Source organism: Ambystoma mexicanum, chromosome 11 (assembly GCF_040938575.1).
Source record: "Ambystoma mexicanum isolate Mex_15411 chromosome 11, UKY_AmexF1_1, whole genome shotgun sequence".
In the NCBI taxonomy this organism is placed as follows: domain Eukaryota; kingdom Metazoa; phylum Chordata; class Amphibia; order Caudata; family Ambystomatidae; genus Ambystoma; species Ambystoma mexicanum.
The window spans coordinates 1,194,732,016-1,194,747,451 of NC_090934.1; the positions used below are offsets into that span (position 1 = coordinate 1,194,732,016).

General features: G+C 48.4%; 1 protein-coding gene across 1 annotated transcript in view; it reads left to right on the forward strand.

The window, feature by feature from the left end:
* LOC138505118 (mucin-3A-like) overlaps positions 1-15,436 on the forward strand; it is a 1,277,237-nt gene that overhangs the window by 794,031 nt on the left and 467,770 nt on the right. The gene's annotated exons all lie outside the window — the stretch shown is intronic.

The window sequence follows — 15,436 nt, forward strand, 5'->3', positions numbered from 1 at the left end:
AACATGAATACCATTTGATAACTTAAACTAGTTAATTCCCCTATACCGTAGATCAGCCTGCTGCTGAAACACATCGGAGGATAAAATAACACACCACCACTCTTTGCCAGGCCCATCCTTTTTAGGTATTCCAGTGTTCCCCATTTGAAACCCTCACCAATATAGCCAAGTCCTTAGCACCGACACACCGCCGCGGGGGCACGTCCCGAGATATTACACACTCTTACACCCCCTTGTGTCTGCACTCCATTCACACTCCCTTACTCCCTTGTAGTCCCCCCAGCCCACCAGATACCCAAATGAGAGGCAGGACCAGTTGGCTGAGTGGAAGTGAAATTGCCACAGGAAACTTTATTAACATACATAGTGTCAGGAGTTATTTTACAGGTGTTCTGTTTTGCTGCTAGGATTCTGCGCAGAGGGTAGCATGCTACCTCCCTTTTAAGGTCCTTGCGGACCCGTCGAGGGCCCGATTCCCTCCCTATCCGTCCCTCTCTACCCCAGCCAACTTTTCCTTTTCAATTTTTTCTTTTAATTTTTTCATTTCCATTATCCATTTTCCCATTTTGTTTTTTCACTTGTCATTTTCTGCCTCATTTCTTGAATTAGTTCCATCCAACTTCTCCCTTTGTCCCAGATTATATATTTGTTTCTTTCCCCTACATACCCTCTTTTTCTCCTCCTCTTTTCCCCTTGGTAGTCTCGATTTTTCCTTAGAATTTCCTGATCCCCATTGCATTCTTCCCTTACCTATCATGCCCCCCCTTCATTGAACCCAGTGCTGTCCTTACTTCATCCGTATTAGCTTTGTTCCCCCCCCCCCTACTCAGGTCTCGCATTGCCCAGCTCCTTCCCTTTTTGCCATACATTTCTCTATCGAGGCACCCCCCTCCTCCCTCTCCGTTAGCTATTCCCCCTCCCTCCCGGATCCCGTTAGCCATTCCTTCCCCAACCTCATCCCCTTACCCAGCTCCTACAGGTCCTCCCCTAATCTTCCCAACCCTGCTCCTCCTTACCACAGCATTCCAAGGACCCCATCCTAGGCATTTCCCAGGTTAGTTCCCTAAGATGACCCTTCCAGTTTCTCAGTTATCTTCCTATCCTCGCCCTAACCATCCCTCTTCCCAGGTTCACTTCCCCCTTCTTTCCCAACCCCCAATCTTTGTTTCATCATTGCTTCCCAGAGCCCCGTTTTCTCCTAACTCCCTTCTCTCCTTCCCCTCCCCTTGTTGGGATTCATTGTTTTTCTCCAGCATTGGATCTTTCATGGATTCACATGCTTAGAATATTCCCCGTCGTCAGGCTGGGAATCCCCGGTACATTATATAGACCCTTTCCCGTAGGAAAACTTTTTCGACGCTATGCGTCCTATCCACCTCGTTTTGTATCATGCGTGCCCGCGCCGTCAGGACGCCATGATATATATACAGGACCCGCCCCCGCCCTCCCTCAGATTTCAACCGTCTTTCAAAGTAGTGGGATCCTCGTGGTTACTGCTAGTCATAATTAGGTTGTATTTTCGCTTCGGCGACGTTACATTCTGGAAAAAATATGTCCGGAAAAGCTTTATTTCGTCCTTGTGCGACATGTGGACTCAAAAAAGTCTATGAAGGTGATGCCCACATGGATTGTATCTACTGTCTCCACCCGCACCACACGGCGGATACATGTGAGATATGCCAGGGTTTCTCCCAAAAAACCCTTAAAGACAGAAAAAGAAGGTTGGTCGACTGGCTTAACGACGGAGCGGGTGCCTATCCGGCATCAGAAGTTGGCTCCACGGCCTCCAGGAGCAAGTCGGAACCTCCCTCGAAGAAGGTGCGGCCTGTCAAAAAACGCCCTGCGGACAAGCATACGGAGAAGCATGCTGGGTCTTCCTCATCACACAAAAAGTCCTCCTCCTCCTCATCCTCTAAGACGGAGAGGCAAGCGGCATGAAAATCCTCCTCAGGGGACCGTCCTAGGTCTTCCGTGAGTCGAGACTCTTCAGCAGGGAAGTCGGCAACGAAATCAGCTACGAAGTCTAAAGGCTCGGTGCCGGCTACTTGCTCGTCGACCCCGGTGTCGCTGACGATGCCTATTACTATTCAGGCAGCAGTGGTGGGGATTCCTTCGTCGATGGTGACTCAATCTATGGCCTGGCAGCCAGAGGTCTGTGACCCGGCCCCCCCGGAGGTCCTACTGCAGCCAGACACGGCCTTGTCGGTGTCGTCGGTGGACGGAGAATGTGGCATGGTTATGCAGCCGTCGGACTTGGGTTTACGGCCTTCCAATACGTCGACGATGAGTGTGAGTGGGGGTTTGGCCCCTCTATCCTCGACGTTGCTGACCCCCCAGACGGTTTTGTCTCTGGATGTGCTTAATACACTTCAGAAGCTCCTGCAGCGTCTGGATACGCAGATCCCTCAGCCTGGCACTTCATCGTTGATATTTTCTGCACCTTCCGTCGACGAGCAAGCTCAAGCAGCTCGCTCGACGACCAGAAGCCCGTCGGCCTCCCAGGCGGTGAAGGATCGTCCTCGAGCGCAGGAGGAGGGTGAGCTATCGGAGTCCGATTCTATACGAGGTGACTCAGGGTCGGACATTTCCCTGTCACCGTCGAGAGACCCAACATGGAATTCGGATGTAGAGGTAGAGTCTACGAGGAGCCAGGCACAACCATCTCCTCCGGATGATGTGGGAGCCTTCCATGCAATGATGGGAAAAGCGTGTTCCGAGTTCGGCTTAATTCCTGAGGAGCAAAAGAAAGACTGTTTTCTTTTTGATCACATGGGTCAAAGGAGGAAATCGGTATTTGCCATCCCAATCCTGGACCACGTGTGGCAAGAAGGCCTCAAGACGATGCGTCATCCGTTCTCGGAACCGGCTATTAAGGGGCGTACTGAGAAAAAGTTTAAAGCTCCGGAGTCCACTCCAAAATGTCTAACATCACAGCCTCTGTCAGACTCTGTGGTATCGGCGGCAGCGGCTAGGAAGGCCAGAGTAAAGCAAAAATGTTCAACCCCACCAGAAAGCGAGGCCAGGAGGCAGGACGCCTTTGGGAAAAAGGTGCTCTCAGTCGGCGCCACGACGGTAAGAGCAGCCAACTCCTTGGCGATTGTATCACGATACGATAGGGAGATGTGGCATAAAATAGCCCCTATCCTAGAACATTTGCCGGAAGAACATCGAAAAGCAGCCATGTTGCTAGTACGAGATGGTGAGGAGGCCTCGAACCACGCAATTAATATTGCGGTGGACCTAGCAGAGGCTGGTTTCAAACAAATCAATCATGGCGTAGTACTGCGTCGACAAGCGTGGCTCAAATGTACTACTTTCAGACCTGAAGTCCAGTACAAAGTCCTAGACATGCCATGCGAAGGAGAACATCTGTTTGGGGACAAGGTAGATGAAGCCTTGAAGGGGATGAAAGAAGACACGGATACCGCTAGGTCTCTCGGCGCCCTCCAGACAGGTAGAAGTTTTCGCTCTTTTCGCCCCTTCAGGGGTGCTTCCGGAAACTCCCGCTTTGGAGCCTCTAGGGACCGTGGATTGAACAGGCCCTCATACTCCTCACAAGGTTACAGACGTGCATCCCAGTCGGCACGTAGAGGCAGAGATTATCAAGCCTCCAGAAGACGCGGCTCGGGTCCCTCGTCAACGCTGGACAAGCAAACCAGCAACCAATGACAGCCTTCGGAACGTCCTGGGGGGTCGAGTCTCTCATCATATCGACCAATGGAAATGCATCACCACAGATCGATGGGTTCTGGACACGATTCGCATGGGTCATGCGCTGCAATTCAAAAACAAGCCTCCAAGTCTTCCGCCAGTGTTTTCGGCCCAGCCCCACCTTCGAGTTCTAAGACAAGAGGTGGCGCTTATGCTGCAAAAAGGAGCGGTAGAACGGGTTCCTGTGGCACAGGAAGGACAAGGGGTTTATTCCCGGTTCTTCGTTGTCAAGAAGCCAAATGGAAAATGGAGGCCCATTCTCGACCTGAGGGTACTCAACAAATGGCTAAAGAGCTCAAAATTCAAAATGCTAAAGCTCCAGGAGGTTATCAGGTCAGTGCAACCCATGGATTATCTGTCGTCGCTAGACCTTCAGGACGCATATTTTCATATCCCAATACGTCCACGACACAGGAGATATTTAAGGTTCGTCGTCGGGCGAAAGCATTTTCAGTTCAAGGTCCTCCCGTTCGGTCTCAAGTCCTCCCCCAGGACGTTCACCAAGTGTTTGGCCCCTATAGCGGCCCATTTAAGGAAGGACGGTCACCATGTCTATCCCTATCTAGACGACTGGCTGGTCAGAGGTTCGTCCATGGAACAAACACGAAACAGTCTGGGGGCCACGATGTCCCTCTTACAGGAACTGGGCTTCGCGATAAACTTCAGCAAGTCCTCCGTAGAGCCTTCGAGGACCTTGGTCTTTCTAGGAGCGGAGTTTCATACGCACACAAGCCTTGTAAGACCATCCAGCGAAAGGATACAGAAGCTACAAAGCAAGGCGTCGGAATGGAGATGCGGTACCAGGGTGTCGGTGTGCAAATACATGTCCCTGCTAGGGACCATGTCATCCTGCATTCCTTTGATAAACAACTGCCGTCTGTTTATGAGGCCTTGCCAGGAATTTCTAGCGGACAGTTGGGCGCAGAGCCAAGGTCGCTGGTCCGACAGACTGGTCATCGACGAACAACTGGTACAAGCACTCTGTTGGTGGAGAGCTTCTACTCATTTAACGAAAGGAATGCCTCTGGTGGAACAGGAGTTCCAGAAGACGGTGGTGACGGATGCATCGCTGAGCGGATGGGGAGCTCATCTGGATACGTTACAGGTACAAGGCCGGTGGTCGTTACAAGAGTCCTCCCTGCATATCAACCTGCTAGAACTGAGAGCAGTGCGGTGGGCTCTAAAATCTTTTCTTCCTCAATTGAGAGACTCCGTGGTGCGTGTCATGACGGACAACACGACTACAATGTTTTACCTACGGAAACAAGGAGGAACACGTTCCAGGTCCCTGTCGATGGAGGCACAGAAAATCTGGCATTGGGCCCTGCAACACAACATGCTAATCTTGGCGTTCCACCTGCCAGGCGTGAGAAATGTGGAGGCCGATGCCCTCAGCAGGGAAATGAACGAAGTTCACGAATGGGTGCTGAACGACCAGCAACTACAACATGTATTCAAGAAGTGGGGACATCCTTCCATCGATCTGTTCGCGACGAAGGACAACAGGAAATGCCCGCAGTATGCAAGCAGATGGCCTCAGCAGGGCTCACTGGGGGATGCGTTCTCCTTCCCATGGACGAACAAATTTCTGTACGCATTTCCTCTTATCAGGAGGACGTTGCAATGGATCCTCAAGTACCCATGTCGGGTGATTCTGGTGGCCCCGTATTGGGCCAGACAGGTGTGGTTTTCAGACCTGCTGCACATGGCGGCGGCGGAGCCAATGAGGTTCAGGAAGATCCCCAACCTTCTGTCTCGACAGGAGGGTATTGTTTGGCATCACGACCCGGACAGCCTCAAGTTGACGGCCTGGCTCCTGACTTCGCCGAATTTGGTCAGCTAACGATTCCGGAGGAGTGTCGTCGTATTCTGCAAGCGGCAAGAGCACCTTCCACAAACACTTCATACTCGTACAAATGGAGGAGTTTCTGTCAGTGGTGTGGGGATCACCCAGGTTTGGTTCCGCAGTCGATTACGCCGGAACAGCTCCGTCCATACTTGCTGTTCTTAGCTCAAAAGGGCTTATCGGTGTCGTCGATAAAAGTACACCTGGCCGCCATCTCCAGGTTTACACGTCAACGACATTCCGCACCATTATTCAGCGACCACCTGATTAAGCACTTCCTTAAGGGTCTGTTTAGGAGTTTCCCTCCCGAGAAGAGATTTCCTCCGGTGTGGAGCCTCAATCTGGTGTTAGCGTCTCTTATGAAACCTCCTTTTGAACCAATGTCATCATCGTCTCTAAAGTTTTTGTCGTGGAAATTGGCCTTCCTGGTGGCCATCACTTCACTTCAGCCCGACGTATTTCGGAAATCAAAGCTCTAATGGTAGACCCACCATACTTAAGATTTTTCAAGAACAAGGTGGTCCTTGCCACTAACCCACAGTTCATACCGAAAGTTCCTTCAGTGTTCCATAAGCATTCCTCTATTGTCTTACCGACGTTTTTTCCAGAGCCATGCTCGGGAGCGGAGCGCACGTTGCACACATTAGACGTGAAAAGGGCTCTCAAGTTTTATCTGCATCGCACGCAACCTTTCAGGAAAACGAGGCAATTGTTCGTGGCCTATGGTTTGGGTGCTAAAGGCAAAGCTATTTCAAAGCAAGGACTGTCAAGATGGGTATCGTCTACCATTTCGTACTGCCATTCCAGGGCTGGGAAGCCTCTTCTGCGACGCCCAAGAGCTCATTCAACTAGAGCGGCGGCATCGTCGACGGCGCTGTGGTCTGGAGTCCCTCTGGGGGACATCTGCATGGCGGCTACCTGGGCGGCTACACACACTTTTACCCGCCATTACTGCCTGCCACAACAACATGCCGAAGATACTCGGATGGGACAGGCGGTGCTTCGACACCTATTCCAATAAGGTACGCCCCGGTTGAGGGGTTAGATCTTGTTGCAATTATGATTGAATATTGTTCGTTTTCTATGTTAACTATTGCTGATGGGTACACGACCATAGGGAACGGGCATTGTGACGAAAGTATGTGAGTTTGCATGCACGCCTCCTCTTTTCGGGATGGTACTGCTATGTAATCTATTCTAAGCATGTGAATCCATGAAAGATCCAATGCTGGAGAAGGGAATAGTTTCTTACCTGTAACTCCATTTCTCCAGCATTGGTATCTTTCATGGATTCACATGCGCCCGCCTGCCTCCCCTGAGCATGCAAACTGGTTCCCCCACTACTTTGGGGGCCGATATCTGAGGGAGCGTGGGGGCGGGTCCTGTATTTATATCATGGCGTCCTAACGGCGCGGGCACGCATGATACAAAACGAGGTGGATAGGACGCATAGCGTCGAAAAAGTTTTCCTACGGGAAAGGGTCTATATAATGTACCGGGGATTCCCAGCCTGACGACGGGGAATATTCTAAGCATGTGAATCCATGAAAGATACCAATGCTGGAGAAATGGGTTTACAGGTAAGAAACTATTCCCTTCTCCTTCGATACACTCCCCAATTTCCCCCACCCATGTTTGGGGTTGCAAGGTCTTCCTAGCCCTCCCCTTTTCCAAGGGACTCCCCTGAGTCTAATACTCCTGGGTGTGCCGTTCATCTTAAGCTTATGGCTGTGCAGTCCCCTTGTGGTATCCGCTAGTACTTTCTGAAGGGATCGACCAGTGACTCCGCCGTGACTCTCTGCGGGCAACAAGCAGCAGTGATTTCCCCCTCAGGCACCTGGTCGCCAGTACTATACAACCCTGCTGGGCCCCATTCCCTGCTCACGCATCCCCATGCATTCCTTTCACGTAACAAACAAACTGGCCCTCCGGACTCAGCTGGCGGGGTGATGCTTTGTGCTGGGGATCCCCGTCCCCGACCGTCACCCTTGCTTTACGGCGTTACTTGGAAATTGTTGCTTGATTATGTCTGGGCTCCCTTGCAGGAGGGCCTGCTGACGAGACAGTGGCGTACTAGACTGAGGTCTTCCTTGACCGTGTGGTTCCTTTCAGTAGGAGGGCCCCCCCATGCAGGGGGCGTGTTGTAGCCTTTATCGGCCATTGTGCTCCCTTCCCGGATGGCCTTCGCTTATAGGCGATGGCATATTGCTATTAAATTTAGTGACTGCTTTCCCACTTTGTCTCCCACCTCCCCTCAAGCATTGTTTAATTGCAGCCTACTCCTTCTAAAGCATCCTTTATATCTGCTAACATCACCCTCACCCCGACCTCGGACAAGTGCACTTTGTCTATCCCGAAGCAACCTGATGTTTTTAGGGTAATCAGCATGAGCTTAATCCAGCCCATGCCCCTACTTCCAAAAATGTTCCCATTTTTGCATTGTTTCCTCCTCGACTCCTCCATCCCCTTGGAGAATAAGCCCCCTCCATGATTGTCTGGGTAGGATTTCTGACCAAAGTAGCTCGCTGCCCCTGAACCCATTTCCCACCTGGGTCAGCGTGCCCCTCATTTTTGCCAGTAACTCCCTCTGCCTGTTGTAACCAAGTCATTCCCCCCAAATGAATGACTACAACGTTGGGCAGGGCGTAGTTCTGACCATATTTGTTCAACACCCCCCACAAATCCCCCCCCATAACAAACCGCCTCTTGCGATCCACGAGATCTGTGTCTGTGAGAAGCCCATGTGAACGTTCCGATACTCTTTTACCGCTCCCTCAGCTGCCCTGGCCACAAATGAGTGGCTGATGACCCAATCCAATTTGTAATCTGTGGAGAGATGAATGAACGTTACCTAGATTAATTGCCTTGCAAGAACCCTGTGCAAACCCCTCCCTATGCCCATGTACCCCTCCCCTGGTCTTAATTAGCATGCCCCCCTCCTGCTCTCTGGTCTGATGTATCGCTTGAACTTGTCGGATTCCCACCTACCTATTCTCTTTATGACGTTCTCCCCCAGCCTTTCCACATGGGCTGTAGTGTCCGCCCCTATGCGAAATGAGTGAGTAGTGTAATGGCAAAACGAACACTGGATTCCCCATCTCCCCCCTCTTCTGCCCTTGTTGTCCCTATCGCCTTCCCTTTCCAATGTGAGCGTTAGATGGTTGCGGCCGCACCAATCTGGTGACTAACTATGCAGATTTCTGTACGTAACATGTCCCACAGAACCCTGGGGATGAAACGGAAAACATATCGGATAATGCATGATTAACCCTGATCAACGTCTGATATTCTGTGAACTGTGACCTCTAAAACCTTTAAATGAACTAGCAGGGTTAAGTATCCTGACATTTGTTGTCGATTTAGGGGTGGCTAGCAGCACGTGACCTCTCTACCCCAATATTGGTACCAACATAAGGCGTGGTTTGTAATCGTGGGCCCGGGATCTGAACCTGTGTTGCTCTGTGTGGTCTTGCATCCAAGGCGAACGCATTGCCACTGCTATACTCTGCTCAACACTCCAGGAAGAACTTCATTTCTGACTCTACTTTGAACACGTGGGGGTGCCAGCCCGTTCCAAACCCATTACCGACTTTGAACTGCATTGCGCGCCGCCCATGTTATATGTTGCACACATCCCATATTATTGCTTCCTCCTTTCTAATTGGCAGCAGGATACCAGCTCACGTCAGAGGCTGTGCCTAACGCGATGTAAGTGATGCTAATTAACTTGAGATGGCTTAAACTGTAACGCAGCCATAAATGAACAACCCCGGTCCTGCGCGAGAAGAGCACCCCACATCCCACCTTGGGCCCTGGCAAAACTTGCAACCATGCTATCCTATTGCAAGCGATTGGCAAACTACTACTTGGTAATCTTTCTGAAATTCCCCTTCACCAACTGTTAGGGAGAATTCTCATCTATGGCTAATTCCCCTCACCTAGTGAGTCCCCCAGCAGCTTTTCTGGACTTCTGGAGTTTTTTTCCACTTGGTAAGAGTGAGAGCTTTTCCCCCACTCTTACCTGTGTTTTGCTATGTGTTTCTATCTGTTTTTGTGATTGTACACCACTTCAGTAGCCCCCTTCTTTTTGTGTCACACAGCACCTTCATTGCCGTGGCACAGGGTTGTCTTTGAGACTTCCCTCGACTCAATTTCTGAGGCGACTACCGTCCCCCAGAAAAGGGTAAAGTTACCGTAAACTTTACTTAGTCAATCTACCACAGATCCAGTATACCCCATCTTCTATGGAGTACTGGAAAGGGTTAATTTGTATCCCTTTTTATCTGTACCTCCTAGAGCATTGTTTCGATCTTTTAACATTTAGACTTGGCTGGTAGCAGTGGTATCTACCCTAACTTTTCTACCGCGATTATGTTATATAAACGTGGTACTGTTCTTGGCTATTTTATTAGCCTCAAACATAAACCCGCTTGACCAAATCGTCTTTTGGCTCCGGTTGGGTTTATTCGCCATTTCTTTTTGTTAAAGTCCTTCTTGTGTTTTACTTTGCGCGGCAAACTAGGTTTGGCTTCTTTGTTCACTGTCTTTTGGCGGGCTTCTGCTCAGAAGCCCTCCTCAAGGTGCCTGCGTGTCTAGGTGGGCTGAATATGAGGGAGGGGTGTCGTCACCCCCTGCACAGGGTATCCTAGGAAACCCAAGTCGCACTTTGTCATGATTGGCCAGGGTAGTTGTCAGGGCTGGACAACCCTCATGCTGGGTGATTGACAGCCAGGCTGTGTGAATGGGGGTTTTTCGCATAAAAGGCAGGTCTCTTGGGCTAGAAGTCAGTCGCCACTGGAACTACAAGGAACCAAAGAGAAGCGGAGAGAACGACGGTTGCTGCAACTACCCCGTCCCGGTGAAGCCCCGCTGCAGTCCTGAGCTATCTGCCCTTCAACGACTTAGAGAAGATCCAGTCCGGAGTCTTCTTCCCTTGAGCTTGGTGGGGATAACCAGCGCATCTTCTACAGCCAGAGGATCCTCTTCCTTGGTCGAAATCGATGCACGCTGCTGTAGTGGTCCGGATAGCCACCAGAAGAGCCTTTCCTGTTTTTAAGGAGCGCACCTTTTATTCCTTGTCGCTGCTGCCGGCTTCATCCCTGGGTGGTGCAGACCCCCTTCAGACGTCGTCCTTCACAAAGAAGCTCCAGGAATCGTGGGTCTGCGGGAAACCAACATGAACAACTGCCAGGGCACCAGCTGCACCATTGCAACAAGGTACTGTGTTCTGCTGAGGAAACTGGGTGAATCCCTTTTTCTTTGTTTCCAAGGCTTGCCCTTGTCTTCCCTCCTTATGTTTTGCTTCCGAATATTGACAATATCGAAGTACTTTTGGCTACGTTGAATCGTGAACTGTGTGATCTTCGGAAACAGGTCTTCCGACCCTGGATCCGGCCCCTTTGACTTTTGAACTCCTGTCTGAGTGTTTCTTGATTCTGCCTGCCTAACCAAAATATTGCCTGTGATTTTTGCCTCCAACTCCCTCTGGGTATCTCAGGTGCTAAGTGTGTTTTTGCCCCGGTAGCATTTCATGTCACGGATACGCGTTTATTTAGTAGACCGAACTGTCAAAGTGATCGCAATCGTATTCGCGGTAACGTGTTTTGTTCATAACACCGGTTCCTTCAAACACAGGGTACTTACCTTGAGACTTACTGTACAAAGTGAATTAGTTAGTTGTATATTTAACGTGTGATTTTTATTGAAGTAATAGAAGTGTTGTGTTTATAACTAATGGTTTAAAAATAAATGTACTTATATTTTTCTACCTGAAACCTTGGGTCAGTGTTTGCTTGAGTCACTGTAATTGTGGTCCCTTTGTGTAATCTCTGCTACTGCTCATATACTCTTGAGATAAGCCTGGCTGCTCTGCCACTGCTACCACTCTGACATGGTAGTACAGGCTTGTACCAAAGGTAAAACTTGTATTGCCACCTGTAGTCTTAATTGTGTGTAGTGGTCCCTAAGGGCACTGCACATGATTCCGCCTAATGCCAACTTCTTACTGCATACCCTCCTTAGGCCACCTGCCGTACCCTAAAATGTGACCTTCTTGCCAGGACCCTGCACCCCTGGCTTTTGCCCGCTGTCCCTGCCACCTGTCCCCAGCTGCAACCCACCCCCTGCCCCCTTGTAGTGACACCGAGGCCCGGTGCAATCGCATATTGGCCTGTCTCCCCGGTAAAGCAAACTACCTTTCACAGGATGCACCCCGAATACTTTTTTTAAAATTTGTTTTTGGTTTTTACAAAAAAACTTTACAAAAATATAAAAATACTTATTTACACCAAAACACCAAAATTGAACACAACTAGCTAAAATGAATATAAACCACCAAGGGTGACTAGGGAAGACAAATCAACCACAACAATCCAGCTCACTAAAATTCATGGTTTTAGCAGTTCACTAATATAGAAAATGTTTCCAAAACTTGTACAATTGCTGCAGTGAGCATGATTTCTTGGCCGGAAATAAGTCTGTCCCAAAATAGGTCCTGTGCTAGGCTCTCCTCTCTGATTGCAAATCTCCCCAACAGCTGTAATCTTATGTCCCATGTGCCTACGCACTCCAACAACAAATGTCTGATTGTAAATTTGGAGAGTCAGTGCCTGCAGAGTTTTTTGCTGTGTCACCCTGGTTTCTTTGAGTCAAGATTTCCCCTGTGTAAGCTATGTTTAATCTCAGCCTAAGAAAATGGTTTCTTAAAGTTCGTACAGGAAAGTTTTGGAGGTAGCATGGAATGGTACTGAGTTTTCTCTCTACCTTCAGAAAAGGATTTGGCGGATTAAGATTCCTTACTCCATCGATTGTTTGGATCCAATCACTCATTTCAAGGTATTTTTTTAACCTTCATTGGATTTTGAGTGAGCGTTTCTACTGTTAAATCCAACCTGAGCAGGATATATCCCACTTTTCTCTCCAAACCCAGCATTTGTTTCGACTTTGCTTTTGTAAGATGTTCATTTACGTCGAAATAGAGTGGTCACACTTGCCATTATTATGTTACGGTAAAGAGACAAAAGTTTCCAATCAGCTCGACATGCCAGGGAAGTCAGGCCCAATTTGAATCTCAGACTGACGAGTGGGGTGCATGGTGGAAGGTGTAGTGTTGTTTGCCACAAACGTCCCTCAATTTTATTCCAATCGTAGTTCCAGAGCAGAGGTTTTGCTTCCAAGCCATAAAGGCTAATTGGAACTGCTTTACCTATGTAGAATTTGATGAGGGGACATATTGAAAATTTGCAAAATTTCCATTCAAATTCTTCATCTGAGCAGTAATTTTGGACGTCTTTTCAAATATAACCGGTATCACCTTGTTTAAGGCTGGGGAAGCTAAGATTTCATAGCCCAAATAGGAGAGCTCTTCAACCCGAGGAATTACCTTACCGTCCAAGGTCCAATTCCTAGAGGTCAAATTTTTCTTAGGGTGTTTGAATATAAGTATCTGGGACTTTGATGGATTAATTATAAGGCCATTTAATTTGGAATATTCACTTAATTTGAACAAGAGCTGTTGCAGACCGTTTGCTGAACCATCCAACAGGACAAGATCATCCGCATAGGCCAACCAGTGTATTCTTCTGCCGTTTATCCTAGGGCATACCATCGATGCAGGAGCTAGAAAGTCTCCAATGTCTGACAGAAATAGATCAAAAAATAAATGGGCTCCGAAGCACCCCAGCCGAATTCCCTTGAGAACCTGTATTAACTCCGAGAGGTTGCCAAGATCATCCAGCCTCACCCTAATGGTAGTGTTCTTATGCAGCTCTATAAGCATCGCCAACAGGGTGCTGGAATCCCTCAGCTATGGAGCTTCTGCCAGAGTAGGGACCTGTCCACTAGGTCAAATGCTTTTGACAGGTCAACTCAAGGCTGAAATAATGGGGTACCCTCCTTCTCGTTGGATCTTTCACTAAGTAGATTCAAGAGGAGTCAGTTTAGGCTGGTCGAGAGTCCTTGCCTAAAGCCCGTTTGATGCCGGGAGAGGATCTGTTTAGAATCCACCCACAACGCAAGTTCTTTCAGTAGTAGTCGCATAAGGAGTTTGCTGTCTATATCCAGGAGGGGGATAGGTCGATAACTTGCCTGGCTCAACCTATCACCCCCCTTGAAAAATGTAATAATTAATGCGCTCTTCCATGAGGGGGGAGGATATATCCTGTTCTTAAGGATTGCCTGAAAAAGATGGTACAGCAGCTTTCCCCATAATTTGGGCTGATTTTTTAACACCTGGTAGGTAAGTCCATTTGGCCCAGCCGCCTTTGACGTGGAAGAGGGAGCAATAAGCTTCTCAATATCTTGTTCATTAAATGTCAATGCCCAATTGGGAGTTGGCCCGATGAACTCTCTGAAACCCGGATGCTCAAAATGTTTGGATAGATAGTCCAACCATTTATACTCTGGAACCAAGTTGCATAAGGAACTATTCTAGCCAGTCTCAAATTGACTTAGCACTGCCCAGAAGTTTCTGCAATTATTAGCATTAAGAAGGTAGAGCATTCTTTCCCCGTCTTCTTGCAATTTTTGAAATTTATGGTTCTTTGACCAATTTCTATAAGATTGTTTAGCCTTCTTGAGTTTTTGCACACAATGGAAGGGATCATCTACTCCATGTTTCCTTATGTAACGGAGTGTTTGTCGCAGGATTCTCTTCTTTGTGTGAGTGTCTTTGTTGAACTTTGCCGCAGGGAAACAAACCACATATGTGTTTGTTTCCCTGCGGCCTTCGCATCACTTGGAGGGCAGATAGACCACACAAATTTCCCAAATTTCTCTGGGTGACATTCCTCTATCCACGCTAAAGATGGAACTGCTTCTAGAAGTTCATTCAGCTTTTTCCCTCCATGTTTGTATTTGACCACCCTCCGTTTACCCTTTGAGCCTTCAAGTACCTGGGAGGTAAACTTATTGCGGGGTTTCTGTATTTCCAAAAACCAAAGTTCCAAACTTGCATGGTCACTGCCTCCTTCCCAATTGAGTGTGAGACTGGGGCAATGAATGGTGAGGCCCGATGAAACAAAAATATAATCTAGTGTGGATGTGGAGGATCCTTGACGCCATGTAGGTCCTCCCACTTCCACACCCCTATTTTTCTCATAAATCCTTTCAAAATCCCAGGACGAAAGGAAGTCCCCCCAGTATTTGCCCTTCCACAATTTGCTCGACTTGGATTGTCCAAACCTCACACTCCTCGGGTTAATTTGATCTGCATTAAAGTCCCCTGCTAAAATAATGTGGGCTCGTTCGTAGTCAATCTTCACTGCCGTAAGTATAGAATGTAAAATTTCTGTGAACTCTTAAAGGTTTATACTGGCTGGATTCCAGTAGATGTTAATGAGCACCAGAGGGGTGCGAGGTGCATCTAATTCTATCTCTACTTTGCAGGCTTGTATGCCTATCACATTATTACATAAGGGTACAATTCCTTTAATACTAGAATTTTTGAGTACTATTAAAAGTCCTCCTGCTGGTCTCCCTTTCTGTTTTTATAAGGCACCGAGATTCAAGACTGTAAAACCCTCCATCTCAATGGGGTTGACTAGCCAGGTCTCCTGGAATAGCAAAATGTCCTTATTTTGCAACAGATCCTTTTTTAGTTCCCTTTTTTTTTTTTTTTTTTTAGAAACTAGGACCTCTCGTGTTCCAAGAGACTAGTCTTAAACCCTTTCTTCTAAAGACTATTTTGCTCTTCCCCAAGCTTCAGAAATATTTGTGAGGTAATCTCAGGGAGTTTTGTTATGAGATTCTCATTTAGCTTGAACACAGATGCCATACTCCTTGATGGCTCTTTTGATGTTCCGACCACACCTGCAAAATCCAATTCATCCTCTGATACCGTTCGTATTGTGTTGGGGAGATTTCTGGGCCTATCTTCCTCTT